At 39.4% G+C, this 25,023-nt stretch overlaps 1 protein-coding gene across 4 annotated transcripts in view; it reads left to right on the top strand.

Annotated features, from left to right (window-relative positions):
- LOC100909672 (uncharacterized) overlaps nucleotides 1–23,928 on the top strand; it is a 550,676-nt gene extending 526,748 nt beyond the window's left edge. For 2 of the 4 annotated variants that reach the window (XR_015637207.1, XM_087584607.1), the window contains one exon: nucleotides 9,119–10,213. The gene's annotated coding sequence lies outside the window, so the exon portion shown is untranslated. Of the gene's footprint in view, nucleotides 1–9,118; nucleotides 10,214–13,518; nucleotides 14,095–23,648 lie in introns of those variants that run through there. The other 2 variants (XR_015637208.1, XR_015637209.1) reach the window with 2 other exon arrangements.
- The last annotated feature ends 1,095 nt before the right edge of the window (nucleotides 23,929–25,023 follow it).

Raw genomic sequence — 25,023 nt, 5'->3', positions numbered from 1 at the left:
TGGTTTTAAACTTACTATATTTTACCTGATGAATGTTTTGTGACTATATTTAGATTTTGGATATATATGTGTGTGTGTGTATATATATATGTGTGTGTGCATATATATATATATATATATATATATATATATATATATATATACCTTGAATGCAATAATTTAAATCTAGAAGCAGTGACTTTCTACCATCCAAAGATAGACATTATTGTCCCTACATCTAAAATACAGTTCATTATGGTTACATAACAATAAGGACAGAATCGCTGTAATGGCTCAAACATAATCTAATTCGGGTTATGACCTCAGAAAGAAGTGTAGTGTCCCACGGATACTGATCTTTCCAGTGTGCCCACTCTTCTGTGTGAAAGCAGATATGCCACCATCCCATTGGGAGTGAATTATTGGCTGTGACTTTATCCTTTGTCATCCACCAAGTGAATCTCCCTAACAGCATCCCAGTGTGCAATTCCAGGGCACAAAGGCACAAAACCAGTTACAGTTACAAAAACACAAAGATGATAGAGAACCTCTCTCTGAAGCTCCTCACCATCTATATCTACTTTGAATAACCGAGTCCACTTCGTTCTTTTTTCTCTGCCAGCATTAGTTGGAAAAATTCCTTTATTTTCCATTTTATTTAATCTGCATAGGCAGAGCCAAAGAACCTCCTCCTTTCCAAACACAGGCCTCCAAATTACACAAGGGCATCAGTGCTCCCGACTGCCACACCACAATACTTGAAACTATTTGATTCCAGCGAATTAGTGGACAAGGCTGTCTGAAAGCGGAGGACTCCTCTGTGTAGGTACTTAAAGAAACAATGAATAGCCGTGTGCCTTTTTATTGTTCACTGGTCTGCTGTGTCCTGGAGCAGAGTATTATTACAGATAATCTACAATGAATAAAAACAAAGCATTCTCCACTCCAAATATGTACATGTTTGCCAAGTTTCCCGAACCCGTGATTTCTCAAAATAAAAGATACAAATATTTATTTGAAAAATGATATAATTAAGAGAGGCTCACTACAGAAACGAGTCTATGCCACGCTGTATCACCAACCACAGAACCAATGAACAGGTTCTGCAGACAGACACCTATTGTCAGTAAGATTAGTTGAGCGCAGAACAGTGCCAGGAAACCTCTTTCATGCTTCAACAGAGAGTAATCTGTTTCAAGTAATAATAACCAGTTACATATAATTAACTGATTATTGTGAAAAAACTTGCCCAAACAACTTTAGCATGCTATAAGGTTTAATTTACTCCTTGAATTATTTAATGTTTCTATAGTCCAGAGACAAAGTGAACAATTCAAAACCAATTAAAAATTTTGCCCAAATTACTCCTAAGTTGGAAATGGGCATACCATAGCAGGTATGTGTTACATTGGATTCTTTTTTTTTCCTTTTTTTTCTTCTTTCTGAGAGCAGTAACAGTAGTGTCTTCAAAAATAATGAGGTTTTCCAGAGTAAAATAGTTTATAAATCATCAGCCAATGAAAATGATTCATGAAATTAGATCAATTTTAATATAAAACAGCATAATTCTTATCTCTTGTGTAGGTAGACTTTTAAGATGTATGAGAAAGTGAATTGCTTATACCATGTAAATGAAAATAATCATTCAGTGTCTAATACAGTCGTGCAAATAAGGAAAAATATTTAGATTCGTACACAAAGAAATTTCAGTCATTGTTATTCTTCTGATTTACTTGGAAACACAATGAATTAAACTAATATTATTTTCTATTCAACCGGCATAAATTAACTCTGCTTCTGGGAACAATTCATTTTGAATACTTGCCCAGTGAAAAATGCTGGAGGTTTTATTTTTTCCCAGGTGAGGTCACAGCTTCTTAATTAATCTTTCTAATTACGAGAAAAAAGATAGGAAGAGTATCAATTGTTTTATGAAGGAAATTGACGATAGGTGTATATATATGTTTTGGGCTGAAGACGTTTCCTTGCTTGAACACTATCATCAGTTGAAAGTATTAAGGATGCTCTAGCTGCAAGTAGCATTCAGCATTATTAGATGACTTGGGTGCAAAGAGGTTTGTTTCTCTTAGGGATTAGCATCTTAGATGTTAGGCAGTGGGTGCTGGTTCCATGAGTCAGCCTTGTTGGGGTGAATCCTATCCCACTTGTTCTTGTCCTTCTCTCGGAGTCCCCAACAACATCCCATCTCTTGACATTGCACACTTGTGAAGCCAGAAATGGGAGGACATTGAGCTGAGAGCCTTGCCCTTTGCTTTATCGGGGAAGTAAAACCTTTCCTTAACTCCCAGCACTACAGCAAAATGTCTTCTCACCTTACTGGAAATACATCTTAGGCTCTCTAGCCATATTGCCATAATGGGCCAGTCTCATTTGCTCTTGGAAGCTAAGTAGGATGGATTCAGTCAGACCTTGGATGGGAGGACATGTGTTGCATGACTATTGTTAAATGGTGTTTTGGGTTTTGTTCTGTTTTTTTTTTTTTTTTTTTTCTTTTTTTTTTTTTTACATTTTATCACAGTATGTAGCACAAAGATGTTTGCAAAGGAGCTCAGGGAAAAGAAGTATTACCTTTGGAAATGAGCAAGAGAAAAAAGGACTGGATTATTTAAATGACTTTTTTGACTGACACCATCTACTATTCTACTTATAGGAAGTGATTCGGGTGATGAACTTTAAAACACACCTAAAAACTGGAAGAAACATTGTCTGTCTACATTGTCCTAGAGCTCCTTGAAAGTTATATGAGATTTTTTTACACAAACTTGCTCCATAAGCTGTTGGGAACTAAATATGATTAAGATTTTCGGTGTCACAAAAACACAGTCTTAAAGATATAATTCTTGTCGGCCACATCGGCTTAGCCTTTATTCCTCAACTGGCAGATCAGTGAGCACAGCTGTACTTAATTATTGACCTAGAGAAACCTTAAGATACTCAGATACTCAGACTATCTGCACAGCGGGTGGGGGCAGATATAAGTATACAAGCAATCAGAAATAACGTGCTATAAAGAATAATAAAATAATATAATGTAATTTGTACTGCACATCCTATGAGGACAAAATAAAAACATATATAAATGATTCAGAAAAATTCTATAAGGTAAATGTAGAAAAATCCCCTGATGTTAAAGAAAATATTGATCAAGAAGATTAAAAATATTAACTTTTGGCGGAAAGAAGGGTAAAATGTAGCTTGACTAAAACAGTAATCATCAAGTAGATTTTTTTAAAAGTGTTTTGTTGTTGCTGCTGTTGTTACCAAAATGAAGAAGAAACAAGTAGACTATCACAGAGAAACTAGGGGTCAGCCTCAGGTATCCCTACACAACACTCACTTAAGTCTTGTGAGTTTCAAAACAATGTATGCCAACCTACATGCCGAGGATGGACTCAGATGCAACAGATGATGTGCTACACATAAGGATCCACACTTGTAAGGACATTGTCGTCTGGTCTGCTAAGGCTCAGACAAGATCATGGAAGAGAAATGGAAAGAGTGTTTAAGGGCAGAAGAGCTACTGTGAGAACAAGTTTCTGGACAGGACAGGGTCATTGCTCTCTTGAGCTCATGACATCTGTTGTTACCTGGCAAAACAAGTCAGTCAACATTCCAGCATGGTGGAAAGAGGCTCAGGAGACCCCATCCCTGGCTGAGAAGCAATTGCCTCCGCCCCCGCCCCCGCCCCCGCCCCCGCCCCCGCCCCCGCCCCCGCCCCCGCCTCCGCCTCCGCCTCCGCCCCCGCCCCCGCCCCCGCCCCCGCCCCCGCCTCCGCCTCCGCCTCTGCCTCTGCCTCTGCCTCAAGTGCTGAGATTGAAGGCCTGGGCCAACACCACCTGGCCCAAAACAAACAACTAAAGTAGGAATGTGATTTAATGACGATTTAGCTGTTTTACCTGAAAGGAAGGTATACATACTATTGAAAACTCAATTTTGAAAACTGAGTTTAATTTTTTTTAATACCTCAAGGAAATGAAAACAATATAAGTGGCACAATTTTGTATTTTTCTAAAGGAAGAGGGAAGCAGTTAAAATTTTGGAGACATAACTCTAAAAACATAATGTACAACATCTTGCATTTTGATAATATTGTATTAACCCAAGTATGTATTTTTATTATATTTAAAAATGTAAAAACATTTATAGTTCAGAAAATTCCTTTTCTGTTTCAGTTTTAAATTTAGAAAATGCTTGCTTATTTATTAAACTTAAGCCAACTAACTTCCTTTGCCCCTTAAAATAACATGTGTAGGTGCTTGGGATGATGTTTAATTGTAGAGGGGTTGCCTAGCAGGGGCAAGGTCTGGGTTCAATGCCAGCACTCCAAAATAGTAAAGAAATAATAAAAGTTTGTAAATCTGTTGTGATTCGTGGCAAAATCCAATGGAGATCAAAATCCAGATTTTTGGATAATCAGCTGAGTTTAATTAGAAAGATTGCCTGGGAATATTCTGGTCAGGCCTAATATAATCAGAAGCTTCCATCAAATTAGAAAGGAGGCAGAAAGTTAGAGTGGTGTGATCTGAAGAATTCTCAATACAGTCTCCGTGTCTTTAAAAGTGAGATAGTTCATAAACCGAGGGATGTGATGTGGTAGTCGCCAAACTTGAAAAAGTCAGGAAATAGATTCTCTAACACTCTCTAGAAAGCCTTTAACACTTGTATTTTAGCCTTGTGAGATTTATTACTTACAGCAGCGTAGGATAATAAATTTGCATTTTATTAAGCCACTGAGTGTGGTAACTTCTTCCAATAATAGTGGAAAGCTAATACGTATTTCAATCTGTTTCTACACAAATGGACAAATAAGATTGATGTTTAATTCAAGCTAAGGACAGTTAGTCTGGATTGACTGAATTTAAACCAATTTAAATATGATTTGACATTTTCCTCCACACAAGTGTGTGTGTGTTTGTGTTGTGATGAGTGTGTGTGTGTTTGTCTGTGTGTGTGTGTGTGTGTGTGTGTGTGTGTGTTTGTGTGTGCCTGTGTTGAAATGTAGCAATTAATTAGAGTTGAAAAAGTTCCATAGTAAAAAGAACATGATAGGGAATGGGAAGTATTCTCTCACAAGAGTCGGGATATTCCTCAAACTAAAAAGACTCACAAGACTTTGCCCTCTCCAAGTTTATATTAGCAGTAAGAACTTCTGAGAAAAAGACTTTTGAGCCGATCAAGCTCCAAGATTCTGTCTTTTGTGAGTCAGACTGGTTGAAGTGGAATATTAGTACAGTCGCTTTCTTTGAGTCACCCATTTTTTTTTCAAGTAAACTCTCACTTATACTTCTATAAGCAGCCCCAGTAAAACCCATTGATTCATCATCATCATCATTATCATCATCATTATCATCATCAACAACAACAACAACAACAGGCTAATAAGAAGGGGAGGAAGATGGGTTTAGCTAAGGATTTGTCCTACTGTGAGAAGGTGACCAGTGCTAAACATCAACAGTCAGAATTAAAATATCTATTCTACAAGTTATGTCTAAGAAATGAGAATAACAAGTGCATTGAAGTTTGGATTTGGACAAGAAAATGATTAACATTCTGGCCTTCCCCTGTCTCTATTCTCCTTCCTTTCTCTCTTTTAAAAGCTCCATTTACTATACTGATGTTAAAGTTAAGTGAAAACTGGGCAAGTGATATTTATTAATTTTTTGGCAAGCAAAAATTAGTAGCTTGAAATTACAGTAAATTTTTACGAAAATCTATTTTCTTGGCTGAACTGTCTTTCTCTGCTTAGACATTTCTTCCACTAACCCAATCTATGGCAGGCCTCATTCTAGTGACTAGAATTCTTACATGTTCCTTTGATGAAAGAAATAGTCATGGAAGAATATTGCCATTTTTGTTGGGTGTCTTTATGGGTCAGTTGATTAGATGTCACAGTTTTTGAAGTCTAAGAGGATAAACATTAACCCGGATGAAGAAAATATATTTACAGGGTTAGGGAAAATATAATCTGTAGAAGCTAAAGGGCTTGATTTTCTTGGCTGGCAAAATATATTTTATGTAATTCCAGAGTTGACGCAAAGACAGATGAATATCCCCATGGTATAATCACCTAGTTGAAAAATCAGGTGACTTCAGTCTTCACGGTCCCCTTCAGCACAGGAAGTTTTTACAGTTTCTTTCTCTCTTGCTTGGTAGATGAGTCAATGTTTAAATGGTCGTTCATCATTTACTATATAAAAGAAAAGCTATTACCTGAAAGTCATTTTTACAGTTACAGGCAAACAGAAATAATCATTTTCAAGGACCTAGAGCTGTTTCTTGAAAGAAGTCATCATTTTATACTTATTTTACTTACTCTTTACTTGCATGTGAGCCGGCCCGACTCTGCAGGTTCCAGCTATAAAGAGTTTCTACCACTTTCCTTCTGCATCAGGCAACAGGAAGAGATTGAGCCCCCGGGGAATCATAGGTTATCATTCAGACTGACTGGAGAATGAATGGAAGGCACAAATGGGCCACAGCAGTCATTGCTTCCCTTATGAGCTAAGTCCTGGAGACCCTGTGAGTAGCAGTAGGCCTCGGTGAAGAGCCATTGTTCTTCTTAGGTAATAACTGTTGGGATATAGACGGGGCTTATGATCCACAAAGTGGTTAGACTATGGTCCTCAGGATAGCAATGATTTGAAAAGTCTTCAAAGATATATTTTTCAGAGATAACTTGGTGACTAATAAAGTGTGGAAAAGCTTGTTTTTTAATTGATGCTAAGATGTATACTCTAATGGCTGTTTAACCACAGGAACACATCCCCAGGGAATCACCTGCGGGCTCAATTCTGTCATTTTCTTGGGTCAGAACAACTTACTGTGTCACACAGCTTCAGAGAGCTTCTGTCCTCCAACTCACCTGCACGTCTCCATCATCAGTGCTGGGCTACCTAGAAATACCTAGGAGCAAGCCCTCAGGTTCCTTTCCCTTGATATCTAGCACCATGTTAGGATTGGGAAATCTTCTTTTCCCTAAGGCTTTTCTCTATCCCCATAAAGTCTTCCAAATCCATAGTTTTCACCAAAGGAGAAAGGCCAAGAGATGAAAGGAGAAAGTAACACTTAGCTATTTTTAACTTTTGATTTTTTTTCTCTAATACTGAGGCTGTGCACTCCCATAAGTCCATTGTGAATCAATATAAGTCCTCCCTAAGGATAGAGTAAGCATTCAGTGGCCTCTGAGGACCTTTACCTTACAAAATACAGACGAAAAGAAGTTGCACTGTTAGAATCAATTGGTGAGGAAAATACAAAATGAGAAAAACTTACAATGAATCAGTAATGTCAGTCAACCCTTTCGTGTTTCAGTTGGCATAGCCTTTGTGTACATTTGGGAAATGGAGATTGCTACGCATCTACCCAGCATACTAAGTATTTATTCTGCTTCTAGGTACTGCTTGTATTTGTGGAACCCTTTGAACAATTTTGCAGCATCCGTGCATACAGCAGGAAGCCTTGTCCAAAGATTGGGAAATTTATTGAAAAGCTTCTGTGGATTAGGATGATATTTACAAGGTGATAGAGATTGAAAGAAAAAGAGTTGTGAATGCAAGAGACTCCAAAGCATTAGTATTTAGCTATGAGAGTCAAAGTAAAGGACTTGGGAACCCAAGATGAGATGGTGGCAATAGAAGCAGGAGTATTTGATTGGACATAAATATATGAGCCTGTTCCTTCTTTCCTACCTTCCTTCCTTCCTTTCTTCTTTCCTTCCTTCCTTCTTTTATTCCTTGTTATCCATATGTTGAAGGAAAATGAAAGAAGATGAAGGTTTATTTGTCATTGATTAAAAGTTAGGAAAAGGTTGCTTCTGGAAAAAATAATTTGTTATTGTTAACTGGTCATTTCTCTCTCTCTCTCTCTCTCTCTCTCTCTCTGTGTGTGTGTGTGTGTGTGTGTGTGTGTGTGTGTGTATGAGACTAAGCTAAGCAGGCAGATCAGAAACTGGTCAAAGTTCAAACAGTGTCCATTTTTGTGGATAGAGTCACTAAGACCACAAGAAATCAATAGCATATATGTTAAGACAAGAAGAGACAAGTGAAACAGTTGGAGGTGGACCTGGAGTACATCAGCATTTCCTATAAAGAGCCAGGAAACAAATATTTTAAGCTACTTAACTTTCTTCATTACTGTCTAAGTTATACACAATATGCACATATATTGGAGGTCTGTGTGCTAACAAAATCTGATCATAGAAATCTACATACAGACGTCAAGCTGATTTGGCCTACAATTCTTTTGTTTCGTTTTTTGGTTTGTTTGCTTGTTTTCTGATCTAGGATGTTAAGGACAAGTGTCTAGCACAGAACCTTCTCAACATACATTTGTTAAGGTGATCTGTATTGTGGTAGAGTGACCATGAAGCTATTTTGCTTTGCTGTCCCAACAAAGGAAACAAAGGGTGCACTAAGGAGGAAAGAGACAAAGGCTAGATGAACGTGAGAATGGGGTATGTCACCTGCAATGATACAGCACCAAGGTTGTAAAATGAGGAGTTACAGAAAGTATCTTTAGCAATTAATAACCATCAAACATAAACGATTATCAGAATGTAACCAAAGAAAGGACACACACAAGATGTTCTAGATATTAGCTTGTTTATTTGTTTGTTTAGAGTCTCCTTCTCTATTTCATGGTAGTCTTCTAGCCTTAGCTTCTTCAGAATGGGGACTACAGATGTGAGCCACTATGTCTGGCTTCTCTGAGTGTTAGGATACAAGAAATTTGGGGAAGAAATCTGCAGGGCTTAACATTAAGGATTACTGTTCTTAGCATTTTATGTTTGTAGTTAAAAAGTATTATCACAAGCTTGATTCAAAATCTATGTGCTAGAGTATTATAAATCTAACATCATTAAATCTTTGAACTATTTGAGGAAGAATCAAACTTATTTTGACATTAAGTAGATAAAATAACCAGCTTGGATAATTTTAAATAGGTCTGTTGATATTTGTCAAGAGTTTTATTTTAGCTGCTTTTTTCTCGAATTTATGAGCTTAACTTTTGTGAATTTCCAGCTTTACTATATGAATTTGGTGGCAGTCATAGGACTTCAATATTTTCCCTTTATTATTAGTTTTCACCGTTTACTTTGTCTCTCTGTTATTCCACACAGGGCTGTCGGAGGTACTCCATGGTGATTTCAGAGGATCTCTTTTCTAAGCATTCCTGGTGCAAGGTACATGAATGAATCCCAGAAGGAGAGCATTGGTGTCTTTAGACTCCATGTCCTAGTATTTAATTCCCTGACCTTTTCCTGTGTCCCCTGTCAGTCTTAGTTTATGCAGCCATTTTTAACATTCGAAATGTATTTCTTTTTTGTTCTTATCGATCATCTTTGTATCATTCAGTGCAAGCCTAGTGTGTACGGTTTGTTGTGCTTATGTGAGGGAGAGAAAAACAACACAATAATGACTCATATCACTGAAGCTTTGCTTGTGATAATTGGGGCAGAGAGGAAGGATGGAGTGGAAATTGAGGAAAAGGGTCTTAGCCTGAATTTTCCAAATTGGTTATTTATCTGTTAATTCTTCATCTTTCCTCATCACCATGTCTGAATTCAGAAAGTCTTCCTAATGATAATAAACTGCGTCAAGAACAGATGGCTGATTTGATGGGATGAAAATAGCTGTGTCAATTGAGGGCATTTTTTTCCTTACCCATTTTGCTTTTCATCACTCTGGGGTTGGTGGTTCATGCTTTTTTCCCCTTGTACAGAATGTACTCTCAGCCTAATAAAATACCGTGAATCTCTCCCCCAAAGCAGTTTGGGCCCTTTTCTCTGAAAGACTTGAGAAGTGGCCTTTTGTTATTATTTCTGAGTAATTTCTACCTTTCTTGCCTTCTCAGTTTTAGATAAGTTACTTTTGGAAGGATCAGTTTACAACAAATGTTTAATGTCAGGAATTTTACAGTGTCATGGGCCTGACAGCTTGGCCTGAGAAGAGGTGGGATTATGTCAATTGTAAATGAGTATGCTATTACGTACTAATTAGACTTTGCACTAGTGGGGTGAAAGAGTGTCCTTTGGAACACCCCAGTTGTTGTGTTTATATGACTGTTGTCTATTGAAACCATCCATTGTCTGGCATTTTCCAGTCTCATCTCCTCAATGCCAATTCATAGCCTTTTACTTAAAAATATCCCTCCACTGCTCATTGACAGATACTCAGAATATCTAACAATAAAAAAAAAAAAACTCTGTGAGTCACATGCTTTGTCATAGCACCTAGTTTGATGGCACCAATGACAAGGTAGGCTTGTCAATTACATCCTAAATGCAAGACATTTTGCTAAAAACGTCCTTTACATTTTAAGTTTTCCTGACCTTCAAAAGAATATGAGAATATGTTTTATAACATTTTTTTTTTCTGAGGAGATTGGAGTTGCACAGTTCATAAATGTAGACATCGGGAGTCTGTTGTCCAATTTTTCAGCCACCTTTGTTACCTATAGCCAAGCCCACAGATTCGCACACTACTCTGTTCACACTGGGTGAGGGTCACTTTTGTCTATTTACTCATGGTCAGTGTGTTAAGCAAAAAAGTAGACATGCATATTACCAGTGTGTTATTTCTTTTCTACCCTCTGAAAACATCACCATTTCAGGTTCATATACCAGATACCTTTCCATAGACTTCCACACGTGCAGTGCGAAGCTGACTCAGTAACTCTCACAGTGTTGCCGGCTTATGAAAGGAAAAGTGATTAATAGTCTAGTTAGCTATTTTACTCTCTTGCTTCGGCAGAAGGTAGTTTATTAGACTTGGCTAATGACGTTTTCCCTCTGTTGCTAGATAAGAAGCAGAATCAACAATGTGTCACATCTGTGTGGGAGCTGGCTCAACAAGGAGCTCAGCCACATAGAGCAACATCTGATGGTTTCTGACTGTTTCCTGATTGGGTTGGGCGGAGGCCATCTATGTGGATGCTTCTGTTCTGAGAGCACAAAGCTGTGTATGTTAGGCATTGTCCACAGAGTGACATCACTTCCTAAAAGAAATGATAGAAAAGGGTGGGTGAGATGTCCCCCGTGAAAAGCACTTGCAGCTAAGCCCAATGACCTGATTTTAAGCCCTGAGACCCACATAATAGAAGGAGAAAAACAACTCTCACAGGTTATCTTCTGGCTTCCATACAAGTTTCATGCCACATGCCACATGCGTGCCCTCACACAATAATTATTTTTTAATGAAAATGACAGATATAGCCTTGATAGTTAACATCAGAATACCTTGCTATGAGGGTTATGTGACTCCTTCCTTACTCTTTCCTTACTATTTTCAATAACTTTTAAGGTTGAAATAATTCCATAATGGAGTAAAAAGTAAAATCCAGGGAAAAGAAAAACAGAACATACAGCTTAGCTCCCATAATTCCCAGCAAGCAGAGCACATTTCCTGAATGCGACATAGTCTTGCTCACAGACGTGCCAAAACAAAAAAATACAAATCTAAAATTTGAGCTGATAACTTAGATTGTGGCAGAGATAGCAACTTGTGAAAAGTCACAATTTTGCATTGTGCTGGGAAGCCACCTTCTGTGGGGGACTACTGTCACTCTTTAATACCCAGCAGAGGCACCCCACTGTGCTTTGTCAGTCAGGAGCAACATCCAAGGCTCTCTGTAAAAGTAATTCACACTTTTCTCACAACACTGTTGCTTTAATTACCACTGAACTCTGCGGATGCTCAGGCAGGCCTGGTAGGACATGGCAGAGGCACAGAAAAAGCAAATGGCTTTTCTCTTTCTTACTTCATGATTAGCAGCTCATCTTTGATGGAAGGGTTCCTAGTTCTGAATCCTGGACTTAACTCCTTTTGGCATATTTATTATCAAGAGAAACACAGATGTGTGTGTGTGTGTGTGTGTGTGTGTGTGTGTGTGTGTGTATGTGTGTGTGTGAGAGAGAGAGAGAGAGAGAGACAGACAGACAGACAGACAGAAAGACAGAGACAGAGACAGACTGACAGATTGACAAAGACAGAGACACAGAGACAGACAGACAGACACTCAGACAGACAGACAGACAGACAGACAGACAGACAGACAGACAGAGAGAAACAGAGGGAGAAGAAGGGGCAGGAGAGAAAGAGGAGGGAGAAGAAGGGGAGGGGGAGAGAGCTAATTGAAAGTTTTATTAAGGAGTGGGTTTCTCATTTCTCCTTTCCTGTTTTTGTAACAAATGTACTAAGACTTCAGTGTATATATTCTTGCCGGACAAATGTCAATCTGTTTATTTACTGTGGATTTATTTCTTCAGGATTAGTAGACATAGCAAATCACATAACAAAGGAAATCACAGAAGTGCCAAAATCTACCAGTGCATAAAAATAATAGACAAGGTTGGTGCTTCCTAAATATGAAGGCACTGTGGGAGGTTTAACATGTATGCAAGCAAACTCTTCATTTTGCATCACAAAATATTTTGCCAATGAACTTATTCCCACTGAACTGACTTCCACAATCTCCTCCATATAGAATACCAGAGTAAGTATCTGTAATCTCATGTGAACTTTCAGAGACGTAATAAACAGGGCTATTATCCTTAATAAATTATTTAAAGGATCTCTGAGTTTACTCCTGGCTCTAAAATTTCATGTTGAAATAGAATTTAGGGACTAGAGAGATGGCTCAGATAGTAAAAAACTTTTCTGGACACATGAGGACCTAAGCTTACATACCCAGAATCCATATGAAAACTAGGAATGTCTACGAGCACCTACAACAAGAGGTTCTCTGGGACTTGCTTGATACCAGCCTGGAGTGAGAGACTGGGTCTTCTGAATTTGTTATTCAGAAGCAGTAATGATGACATCCAATAGCCTACAGTAAGGTTGTGAGTAAAGTCATAGATCATGTTAGTGCTGTTCATTAGTCACTAAATCCTGACCTGATTGACCACAGCTGGACAGGATCTACTACAAGCCAAGACAAGAATTGCTCATCATTCAGCTGATACTGAAAACACGAGACATCTTCTCCAAGACGTCAACCTTCTATGCCAAGTAGCCCTTATCCCTACTTCTCCTGGATTTATCTTATTAAATTACACATTTGTTACCATTTGTGATAATGTGCTCTTCCTTGCTTTCTTATTGTAAGAAAAGATGAGCCCTCTGTAGGACGAGCACCCCTGAAACAGCAAAGTCCAAACAATTGATGCTCATTTATTCAGATAGATGACACAGATACTGTATGACAGATTAAAACTTTAAATTTGCTCCATTCTCTGGGCATGGTAGAGCACGCCTTTGATCCTAGCACTTGGGAGAAGGAGGCAGGAAGATCACGGTGAGTTCTAAGCCAGCCTGGTGAATTTCAGGAGAGCTAAGGTTATAAAATAGATAGACCCAGTTTCAGATAAACAAACAAACGAACAAACAAATAGACTGTGTCACTACATATTTCCGTCCATGTGTTTTTGTTCCGCTGTTGAAAAATATGTTGAGCTTGATCCACTGATGTGTGGGTTTTCATTCTTTCACCTTAAACCTGGGCAAATCTTTATATCAGTTTCAAACAGAAATGATGGAGTGAAATGATGGAAAGACACAGCTTTCTCCTGGACCTCCCTTGGCAGTCTGGAGATGATTCATCAGAAGTCTGGCTATCCTCTACGCTGACAGCACATAGAGGCAAGTGACAGAGGAGCCACCATGTATCCAGACACTGAATGTCATGAAGCACTGTGCCCTACGTGCTAATACAGACACCATTACGCAGCATAGGGCTACTTTATGCTACTCCACTGGGGACAATTTGTTACTCAGAAGGAGTAATCATGACACCCAATTTGGGGTATTGAATATCACTGTTGCATGTGAGAAATTACTTTTCTACACTTTTCTGTTTTGTTTTGTTTTTTCAAGACAGGGTTTCCTTGTGTGTAGCCCTGGATGTCCTGATACTCACTTTGTAGATCTTGAATTCACAGAGATCCACTTGCCTCTGCCTGCTGAGTGCTGGGATCAAAGACAAGCACCACCATCACCCAGTTTATATTTCTACTCTTATACATTTTATACACTGTACTTATAAAACAAAAAAAATACAGAAACTTTTCATGATATTAATAAAGCATTCAGCTTTAAAAAAACAGCCTAATTTCAGCAGAACTGATGTAACATAAATTGTACATATTTAAAGTGTATAGTTTGACAAATTCAGACATAAGAAGTACCTACAAAGACACCATTACAGGTAAGACAATGATCTGTTGTTAGCAATGAAAAGATCATCACCTTCAAAGTTTTCTAGCATCCCTGTGCCATCTCCCTTCATTCCTGTACCCAGGCTACTGCTATCCACCTTCTAACTTCAGAGTCATTTGCAGTTTTAAGAATTTTACATAAATTGACCATACAATGTGCCCTCTTTTGTGTTGTTCAGGTTTTTCCTCTGGGAAAGTTATCTGTGATTCATCTACTTTGTCATACAGATCATTTCTATTACTGAGGACCAATGAACTCTTGGGCATGCTGTATCCTAGTCATGTAATAGATCTGGTTCCAGTTTGGGGATAGCACAAGTGCCACTATAGCTATGCATGTATGGTCGAGTCATTGAGTTGACACACATTTCCTTTTTTCTTTATAAAACACTTAAGAGTAGAGCAGCTTGCCTCCTCTCCTAGAGCCCAATCACAATGGCAAGAGCCTAATGTAGAACAGTCAGAGCTATATGTTTGCTGCATTTCATACAGTTATTGTTTTGTTGCCTAATGTCAATGCCCTAAACTATGTCCTCAACTGTAGATATAGCAAAATGATTAATATGTAAATATAATTATATGTCCATGTATGTGTATGTATGTGCTACTTTTGTTTTCACTTGTTTCAGATAGAAAGTTTAATATGGTTCCCATTATCCCATACTGATACTGACTCACTCTCTTCATTCATCCACTATTCATTCATCCACCACTATTAAATGGCAAACGCATATTTGCTTCCTCTTTTGTCTTTCATAAATGTTTGACACATGCGAACAAGCCCTGAGGTGAAGGCCTCTTGGATCTTGGTGTGTGGCTCCGACATAGACTCTATGCCTTAGCAATGTGAATTTAGACATGTTACTTAACTTCTCCAACTACCATGCTCTCATCCTTACAAAGATAACTGCAGTGGGACAATGGGTACAGGTCTCACAAGATCGTCGCACGGCAAGAGTGGAGTTCATGAACTGTAATGAGCTCAAGGTTTGAAATATCACAAGTTCTCCATAAACCACTACAGCACTGATAAATATTCATACAGTTTTAGAAACCACCGAATGAGAAATTGGGTTAAACTCTTGGCTACAGGGGCTATGGAGAATAGCTGGTATGCCATTGACTAGGCTGGTAATGAATATGTTTCCTCACATTTGCTTAATAAACTCTATGTTTCCTTTCTGTTTCTGAGTCCTGTTGTTAGAGAACTCACGTACTTGAACCCTTATACCACACTGAAGCCATGTGTAGGGCACTGGGAGAGAACACTAAATTTGGTCAATAGAAACGATCCTCTCAGAGGAAGCTATTTTCTTCAGTAGGGCTGAAGATGAGTCACTGTGTGTGAAACCGAGAGCCAGACCACACAGAAAAGTGCCCTGCAGCAACTGGTTTATCCACTTCTCTATCTACAGGTAGCTGGAGGCAGGGAACAGAGTCTTGCATTAGAATTTCTTTTGAATTAAGTACTTAATTAGTAAAATATTGAAAAGCTTCTCTGCCTGTTATCTCTGTCTCTTTGTCTCTATTTCTCGTGTGTGTGTGTGTGTGTGTGTGTGTGTGTGTGTGTGTGTTTGTGTGTGTGCATTAGAAAAGTTTAATGTTTAATGGGTTTCAAAATTATTCCTTTCTTTTCTGGCAATTTGATTCTTCATTCATGTGTTTTATGTGTAGACACTGTGAACTGGGGGAGAGCTTCAAAGACATTTAACTATTTTAAAAATAAAGTAGGTTAGTGTATATGTTCCCAACTTTAAGGATCTGGCTGTACATTACAAACCTGGCTTTGCCCTGCTCAGATTTCCATGTGTTCTGATATGATAATAGCCACCTGAAATGCTTGGTGACTATTGAATTGGCAAGATAGAAGTATGGTGCCTAAACAGGGTATGTTGGTTCAGGGTTTTGTATAGTAGTGCATTAAGATACAGGACAAAATTGTCCCTGCCTTGAGAACTATGCTTTGCTGGGCTATAAGTTTTACCTCTCTAGCCCCAAGTATTCATTTTTAAAGTGTCAAGTGTCCAAAGAACTAGTGGATGTTTTCAAGTGAATCCCGATCCCCTACTTATTTGAGGACTTCAGATCCCCTGCCCATGTAGTTCCTGACCTACATTCAGGGTGTTAGGATTTGAATATGAACCAGCAACTGTAGGTTCCTGTATTAAATAGTTTCGCCCTGGCTGGTAGAACTGTTTTGAGACACTGGAAACTTTAGAAGGTAGAAAAAGTATGTCACTGTAGACAGGTCTTTAAAGGTAAACCCAATCCCCAGTCTTTTTTGGCTCTAATTCCTGTTACAACGGGGTGAATAGTTTTCTCTGCAAGAGCATATTCCTTTTCCATGGAGTTCTGCCCAAACAGGGATGAACAGTCATGGAGAAAACCCCATGAAACCATGAGTCAAAATAAGTTCCTTCTTTAGGTTACCAGCCCAGGTACTTTGTCACATCAATGAGAATGGTAAATAAGACACATGGCTTGTAATTGCCTCTCCCCTGGGTTGTGCTTTTTTGCATAATCATTACCAGTGGTATATGTGCCCTGAGCCTTGAGGCACCAGACTGTAGAAATATGAAGATGCTGTAAATGTTCGCATGTGAGGGCCCTAAAATACAATGATGTGACAAGAGGTAGGGTAGGGACAGGTGTCTTATTTTCTTCCTGTGCCTCTACTTTCCTGTGGCAGCCACCTTCATGAAGCCCAAGGACTCTGAAATGAAGGCCATGCATCCATAGTGACTATAATATACTCATAAAGTTATAAACAGGAGTTTATTTTAGGAAACAGTTTTCTGCCTTGATTCTTAGTGAAAATGTTTCACCATAAAATGGAACCTCTACTTGTGTTTTTCCCAAGGGGCTCCTCCAATGTGAAGGATAATTATAATTTTGTGTCTTTGGTTCCCTTCTTCCTCTCTCTTGTTCCCCTCTTTTGAGTTTACTGGGAAGGCAAGTCAGGGAGAAGAGGGCAGGGCATCCATAAACTGTCCAGTCTTTGGTCCATAACCGGCACTACTTGTGGCCTCGTGTGTAATTTCCATTTCTTCAGCCTTTGTAGAAAATACAAGGGAATTTTGATATTTCCCTTGTTTGGTATGTTCAGAGGAGACTCAGCAATAAGGCTTTGTTGGATCTCAAGTCAGCCTCAGTGTATCCCTTGTCCTATTCCCAAGCAGATAGGAATTCTCCAGCTGCTATACGTGTCCTGGTTTTTATTTGTCTCTCTGGGGCCTCTAGTATTAACAAGCTCTACCACAGTGTCTTCATCCTTTGCATCAATGTTCCTGTTGCTGATGCTGTGACACTGCCACCAAATGTGCTGAGAAACACTGACTCCCTTCTTTCCCATCTTGTGAATCCTCCTTGAGGATGCACCTTATCCTTTTTGTCTTCTTTGGGAGGATGTAGGAATGAGGCAGTCTTGCAGGCATTTCGAATTCAATCCACTGGTTTCTTACACATGACTGTGTTACCCCATATGGGTCACTGAACCCTTCCGAGCCTCAGTCAATCTTTAAAGAGATGTAAAACATGTTTTCTGTTGAGACAATTAACTGATGTGATTTATATGATGTGATTGCTATTAGATCGCATCTCAGATTGGCTCTGAAGCTCAATGTAAGCACTGCTTATATGCAGCGGTCATATTTGTAAATGATGTTCCCCATACACACAAACCACCAAATTAGCCAGAATGGCATCATAAGAATGCTAGGCCATACATCTTGAGTAGAGTTGAGTGTTATCAGTTAGATAGACTTTAGGACATTAGAAAATGTGCCAGAGAAATTGACTGAGTAGAAGTTGAGACAAGCATTTAAATTAAACGAGGAAATCTAATCTACACCCATATCTTGAATTCTTTTTTTTTTCTTTTTTTTTTTTTCGGAGCTGGGGACTGAACCCAGGGCCTTGCGCTTGCTAGGCAAGTGCTCTACCACTGAGCTAAATCCCCAACCCCACATCTTGAATTCTTATGTAGGGGTCTAAGTGTGTTTTCCTCTAGATAAAGCATAATGAAACATCTGAAAGCATCAGTCGGCTAATGTGGAACATGCCTTTAGACCCAGTACTCAAGAGGCAGAAGCAGGTGGATCTCTGAATTTGAGGACAGCCTGATCTACAGAACAGGTTCCAGGACAACCTGGGCTACACAGAAAAACCTGTCTCAAAATCAACAACAAACAAGCAAGCAAAGCCAAACCTTCATCTTAAAGTACCCCAGTTTAGCAGAAAGGAAGCAGAGACACACGTTTCCAAGAAAATGTTAAGACTTCCCTTTTTACTTTATGCCATGACTTAGTTACCAAAGCAGGCTTGCTGTCACACCAAACCTGCTCAGTATAAATTAGTCTTACCCAACATGGCCTTGTGCTCTGAGTCAAGTGGCATTTATAAGTCACACTCATGTTCCTGATTCTCATTCCCCTCCCATGAACTATACAACTATTTCATAAGGATTTTAAAGAGCAACTCCATTCTAAAATGAAATTCCTACGAATTTGGCAAAGTAATAATGTAATCATATTACATTAGGGGGGTCGGGTTCTCCAGTGCATGTGTACTCCTTACAAGGACCAATCAGGCAAGCTGCTAATAGAAAACCCATTAGAAGGTGCTGGCAGAAACTGGGCTGATGATAATTGCCAGCATTGCTCCTAGCACAGTGCGCTGCACAGGGCACACTCCCAAACCACTATCCACACCAGTCAGAGCTGCCATATTCTAGCTGAGAACCCTTGCTTGAAGATGTGCTGCATGTTCAACCCAGAGCTGGAAAACAGGCAGTGGTATGGACAGTCTCCAATTAGGCCTAAGATTTTAATCTACTTTGCAGAACTAATCGAATGGTTGTGCTTCCCCAGTGTTCATGTGAATTGCACCCTAGCTGGAGGTTAACGGACTAAACAATAGCAGCAGCAATTAAGTGGATGTAAATGAATGTGATAGGCTAATTCTCAGAAGGAGAACATCAATGTGTCAGTGTCAGTGCAGGGGTGCCGGGGATAAAGAAAGGATTGACTGGGACACAGAAAGAATGAGCGGCAACATTGTGAGAACACCCGTGCCTCAACTAAACTAGCTCAGAAATTCTTTGGGTATAAGCAGGAGGAATAAAAATAAGTAACGACCACAGTTCTCTTCTACGTATCTTCCTGTGGGAGGGAAAGAAAGAAAACACCACACTTTCCCATAAATATGCTCACACTATTATTCCTCATAGTGTAGCTTGACTATGAAATAGACTGCTCGATGTGGACTAGGGCAAAGCACAAATCTACTAACAATAAGGAGAAGGACATTTTCACGACTGGGGAAGCAGAGACCTTAAAAGAGGACAAGCTTCCCTGGTCTTTTTCATATTTGGAAATGGATCTAGCTAGCAGAGTTAGAAAGCCGCAGAAGTTTATTGCTGGCAGGTTTCAAAAGAGCCTGAGAGACAGTGATTGTGGAGCAATAAGAAAATGGAGTTTTCTTTAAGTTCTGATCTTTTGTACTTTGGGTATTTTTTTTTTTTGAGGGGGGAATTCCAGCATTCAAAATGTGGTATAGGACCTGAAGAAACCAGGAAATCTTAAGAGTCACTTGACTTGTAGGTCTAGAAAATTCTGTCTAGCACCCACAGGCATTATTTAAAGGCAGTTCACTCTGTTTGAAAGAATATTGCTCTATGAATGCAACGCGTTCAGCCAGACATAGCCTCTGCCCTTGAAACATCTCGTGGCTCCTCTGAGATAAAGAGAGGAGGGAGCAAACTCTATGCCAGGACTTCTGGCCACGAGGGAGCCAAAGTCTGCCTTTCTTCCTTAGATACTGATAGTAAATATCACTGGGTATATTAGCTCACTAGCCTGTGATGGGTACCAGAGGCCTAGTTCCTAAAATAATGCACGCGATCAAGGAGAGAAAGCCAGCTGCATAAAAGAAGAGAGACTATTATAATACCACTTATGAATTAATAGTCTTTTAAAGAAAAATATTTCCCAATAGGCAACTAAAGCCTGGGAACAAACCAAGACAAATTGATCATGATTGGTAGATTGAGGGAATAAAAATAGAATTTGTTATCGGTTACCCAGAAAAGGAAGGCAGATACAAACAATTCAGGATGCCTTCTCCAGGGAATGTCCAGATGATCTAGAACACCAGGTCAGGCTTACAAAGAATCCGATGCCAGGAAGCATCCCAGGTATGTGCTACCGCACTAACACCCTATACAAAGCCATTAAAACAAAGCTACCAAGATGTGCAGCTTGAACTTCATGTGGATCCTGAACAATGGAAAGGGGAATACCCCAAAAGCCTGCAAGTGGGGTATGTTCTTCTAGCTGGGGTCCATGGTCTGGCCTCAGTGGGAGAAGAAGCACATAGCCTCAGAGAGATTTTAAGTGCCAGGGTGGAGGAGACACCCAGTGGGTTCCCCATTTGCTCAAAGCAGAAGGGGAGAGAGAATGGGGAAGATGTGGGAGGGGGTGACTGGGAAGGGGGCAGTGAGCAGGATGTAAAGTAAATAAGTAAGTTAAACATGAAAAAACAAAGCAAAGCAACTCATGAAGTAAATATGTGTGCGTTTCCTAACTTTTCCACTAACTTTTGAAGCTACTTGGTAGAAATCTGCATGTTTTATATCTACCAGGACTACACCTATGACTATAGAAATAAATTGTATCAGGAAAACTTGAATTTTGAACAACTGAACCCATGGGAAGCAATAGTAAGCTCAAGGCCAGTTCAATTAGTTAAGCATCTGACCTTACTCAGCCTCTTTGCCCTGCCTCTTTAGTGGGGAAACCGCAGAGAGGTGAAGAGTGTGTAAATGACATCTTACTGGGCAGGTATAGACAGAGGCTTTGGAAACATTGCAAATTAGCTATTCGTTTCTATCAAATCAGGAAACAAACAACAATGGATGGCAAAGGTTGAGCCACCATGCTTCAGTGACTTACAGGGTACCAGGAGTTTTTGAGGCACAAAATCTTTAAAGCTGTAATGTAGCATCGTAGGATCAATCAGACTCGAATGCAGATTTGAAGACACAAGTAGAAACTGCATAGGCGCAGGCAAGAGGGAAGAAAGCAAAGTGGATGTGAAGCAAAAAGTTGAAGGAGTCAAGAAACCATTGGCCAGTGAGTTAAGCATGTGCAGACAATGTAGTAGATATAGAACAATTCTTATGACGGGAATGAGTGCAAGAACAACGGAGCATGGGTGCAAGGACCCCATAAAACTGACAGCATTCAACGGCATGCGTTAAGAAAACAGGCAAGAGTGTGGCGTGAGTTTGACTCTGGTGAGATGAGAACTGGTTTCATTTGAACAGAGGAGCAATGCCTTAAACATATATGGAGGATTGAAACAGATTTCAATTCTCTTTGTTGTTATTTACAAGTGGAAGATGATGGCAGAAATAATATATACCGTGTAGGAATTTAGGTAAGAATGTACTGATGTCCTGCTGCAGTCAACAGGCAAGAACAAGAAAACCTTTATATATATATGTCAAAGAAATACCAGCACAGGGGATCCATCTGTATTAGTGTTCTCTTTGAAATTATGAAAATAACAGAATTTAATATATAATTACTTTAAAAATACTGACTCTTGTCAAGGGATAGCAAACAGGGCCAATCTACTCTGCTTTAGTTCCCTAGCTCATGACTTTCCCTAGTGCCTTCAGAGTCCACAGGGATTAGATGGTAAACAAGGATGTCTTCTGATGGTGCTGAGAAAGAGGCGTGGCTTGCTCCTCTGGAGGAATGAAGTCAAGCCAGACACAGGTCAGGCTTGACACATCTGAAGTCTTGTGTGGTGAACCTCATGTGTATTAGCAGTTTCCACAGGACAAAATACATTGTATTGATTAATTCATGCACTATCAAGACCTGCTTTACTGATTTCCCATCAACCCGAAATTGTCTTTATGGGATTATTGTTATTTAAAAGTTATTTTAGGTATTGAAAATGTTAATTGTGGCAAAAATGAAACACACACACACACACACACACACACACACACACACACGCATACGCATTCCAACCTCAAACTTAAACAAGAGGGTGAAGTAAAGAAGAGGGAGAAAAGAAAAAGAGGAAGATCGGTGACGGGTGACATGGGCTATGGTGGCACACAGCTACAATGCCAGCAGTTGTGGGAAGGAAGCAGGAGGACTGTGAGTTCAAGATCAGTCGCAGCTACAAAGTGAGACCATGTCTCAGGAAGAACAAGAGTAAAGCAAAGAGGAAAGACAAAAACAAACAAACACCCCAGAAAGAATCACAGAGAAAGTGTGGGGGAGGAAGAAAAAGGAAATAACCGAAGGATCTTGCATAAATTCTAATCTAGTTAATTATTAATCTCTCAGTGCCCATCTCTCCCAGAGGCTGCTACTGAGTGTCCTATAATTCTCTCACTTTTTACCATATTGTTTTGAGGCAGAGTCTCTCCGTGAACCTGGAGCTCACCATTCTGGCCATGCAGCAAACCTCCATGATGCTCCTGTAGCTTGGCTTTCTAGCAATGGGAGTCCATGTGTGAGCTACAGCTCTTTCATGTGAGCCATAGATCTGAAAACGGCTTCTCAAGCTCGAACACTTCCTCACTGGAATCTGGTTTTTAAAATGTTTTGAAACTCTTTCCAAATACGGAAGGAAAATGCTTGTAATCCCGTAATAATGACAGTCAATAATAATATATACATATACATATGAATGCATATATACTGTCTACTTTTGTGTATTTGAGGAAAATCAATCCAATTGGAAGCACCTTTGACCATCAATACCAAATGGTAGTCTATGTGATCTTAGTTCTGTGATCAAAATAATCACAAAATTATTTAATAGATGATTGGACATTTTTATTTTATTTACTCCTTATGCACACACTGATTTTTTTTTTCCTGGAGCATATTGCATAAAGTAGCTTATGTTGAACTTGAGCAACCTCACAATGAACTTCCTGTTCATTGTAGGATAGCATGATTGTTTGCTCCAAGTCAAAAGAGATAATAGAGATATGGCATTCAGAACAATTTGTATGTGCGTCCCAAGGGTGCTGACTAGCAGACAGGGAATCATATGTGCACATCAGATGCGTCTTGTCCTCAGCCTACCGTACAGGGTGGCAGAAGACACCTTTGCCTCTTCTCCAGCGCTGGTTAACTTTTGTCCGTGCAAACAAACTAGAAGGAATCATTTAGGAAGCTGGGATATGCACTGAGGGAAAGACTCCATCAGATTGGCTTGTGGGCATGGATCTGGGGGCATTTAGTTGTCTAATGATTTATGTTGGAGGGCACACTACCCAACAGTTGGGTGGGATATCATCCCTGGACATGCAGTCTGTGTTTGTTTAAGAAGACAGATCAAATCACAGAGAGCAAGCCAGTGACAGCATCCTTACGAACTCTGCTTTGTTTTCTGCTTCTAGGTTCCTGTCTTGAGTTCCTTGCCTTGGCGTGCCTCAATGATGTATGTAACCCATGAGATAAACAAACCCTTTTCTCCTACAAGTCGCTTTGCGTCAGAGTTTTGTCACAGACACAGGGAAGCAGAGTGGGACATCTAGGATACAAAGTGCTCGCTCGCTCCCTCTTAGATCCCCAGGATTCTGTCAGTCGTCACCCACTACAGATGCTAAAAGAATAATGAAAAAATGGAAGTTTCTGCTATTCCTGAGTGAATAAATGCTACCAACATTCTGATTCTAATTGTCATTATTTTCTACTTATGACCCATGGACCATGTTTCTGCCACAGGGAGATGCAAAAATATTGGATATGAAGCAGCTTTTGTGGAATATTCTTGTAGATAAACATACTCATGCACAGTAGAATCTATAAAACTAATATAGAACTTTCAATCTACATCCATGACTTTATTGCAGTGTGCTATTGTGACAGTAGAGGATTTCTTCAAAGATGTAAATATATTATAAATTCAAATATATTTTTTTAAAAGAACAGAATCTGGTTTATTAGTGTGCTGTAGAATTAAAGTTGCAGACACAGTATTTAGTAATGTTGTACTGACAGTGCACACAATCACACGCTATCCCTCCACGGTGGCGTCTACCCTTGCCATGATCTTTATTAGCTTTGCTCTGATAGTATGACCTTACAGCATTCTACCCAGCCTTGACAGCCACATAAAACCCACAAACAAATAGGAGACTGCTGCAGCCTTTCAGATTTAGGATCCGACTCGAGCTTATGAATCAGATTTTTCTATGTGTGGACATGACAACTATGGAAAAACTGTAATTTAGGACATATTCTCTTTATCCCTTTATGTAGAATTTCACTTTAATGTGATGCAAATGACAGGAAGAAATACATTCAGTGAATGTTAAAGCCTTCCCATTAAAAATTCTGTATGCATTTTACATTCTAATTCACGTATAGTCAAAAACCCTGATAAAATCACAACGCTGATTTGACTGCCACACTTATCGTATTAATGAGGATACTTTATGCCTTTTGAAAATTGGGCTATGGTCCATTATGTGATTGTAAAGGATGTGATTGTATCACTTAGATTTGTTATTCAATCCCACCCCTCCTTCCAGTCAGGGTTGTATATGAGAAGATTCATTGGTGAGCCAGGACCCAGGCTGCAAAATTGCACAGCAAACTGGGCCCTGCTTTTTTTTAAGCTCTGTTTTAGGTGAGATACACACTCATATAGTATATGAATAAATGCTATTTTCTTTCTTAAAAATATTTTCTCCTTTCATAAACACAAAGACAAGCTTGCCAATGAAGTTGAACAATAGGCAGAGGTAGGCTGGCTGGTCTCTCGGGAGG

This window comes from Rattus norvegicus, chromosome 14, assembly GCF_021556685.1.
Source record: "Rattus norvegicus strain SHRSP/BbbUtx chromosome 14, alternate assembly SHRSP_T2T, whole genome shotgun sequence".
Taxonomy (NCBI): domain Eukaryota; kingdom Metazoa; phylum Chordata; class Mammalia; order Rodentia; family Muridae; genus Rattus; species Rattus norvegicus.
This window is presented reverse-complemented; position numbering and strand designations above follow the sequence as displayed.